This window comes from Galeopterus variegatus, unplaced genomic scaffold (genome assembly GCF_000696425.1).
Source record: "Galeopterus variegatus unplaced genomic scaffold, G_variegatus-3.0.2 Scaffold19036, whole genome shotgun sequence".
NCBI classification, from domain to species: domain Eukaryota; kingdom Metazoa; phylum Chordata; class Mammalia; order Dermoptera; family Cynocephalidae; genus Galeopterus; species Galeopterus variegatus.
Window position 1 is genome coordinate 3,904 of NW_007745147.1, and position 917 is coordinate 4,820.

Consider the following 917-nt stretch of genomic DNA (forward strand, 5'->3'; position numbering starts at 1 on the left):
TATCAAGGAAGAAAAAACAGACACTGGCTCTCTTGGCATACAGAATGGCCAAGTGAGGATTCAGCTTGATGGCATCTGTGAACAAATCAATGGCTTTCTGTAGTTCACCACCATCACTTAGGGCTTCAATGGCAGCCACTTTCTTATCATTCGCCTGATCCATCATCTCCTCTTGTTATCTCTACATTTTCATCTCCCATTTCTTGAGGGGCTTCAGTGTCTGGTTCAGTCACACCTTCATTGTCAATTTCTAGATCACTGTCCTCACTTGATAGGTCATCTGTCTTTATGTCTCTCTCTGCCTTCTTACTGTCTGTTTTTTCTTCCTTGATATTTTCTTCCGATTTAGCTTTATGAGTATCAGGTGGTACTTTACACCCCATGCTCTCCACCCACTCCCTCAGGAAGCTCATTTGCTCTGTGTGGAGAACGCTCGGATCCTGCTTTCACAAGTTCATGAACGCCCGAAGTTCGCTCACTTTTCCGGGATCTATGGCCGGGAGGCAGCGGGGCAGCGGGAGGTGGAGGGCATGGCTGAGGCTGCGGCTCGTTCCAGGCCTGGGCGCTGTCTCAGCGTGAGTGTGTAGAAGCAAAACGTATGCTTTTAATCAATATTCTGTAATGTACCCAGAACTGTAGGTGTTGGTTCACTTCTATCTCCTGGAGAGATAGGATGGTGGTAAGAAATACCACTACTACAGAATTGAAATATACAGTAGTTATTCTGGCTGAAAACATTGGAGATAGCTCTGAATGTGGTTTTCTTAGGGTATTTGAAGTGGTCATATATATTCTTCATGATTAGGACAAATTCACTAGAAATTTGAGGCTAAATTGGTAAGAATCTTGGCCAGATATTTAGGAATGGTCTTCAGGGAAAAAGAAAATACTGTAACATCTGTCTCATACTATAATTT

General features: G+C 43.5%; 1 pseudogene; it reads right to left on the reverse strand.

Annotated features, from left to right (window-relative positions):
• The window catches only part of LOC103583012, a 2,091-nt pseudogene extending 1,486 nt beyond the window's left edge, over positions 1–605 (reverse strand).
• Between the last annotated feature and the right edge of the window lie 312 nt (positions 606–917).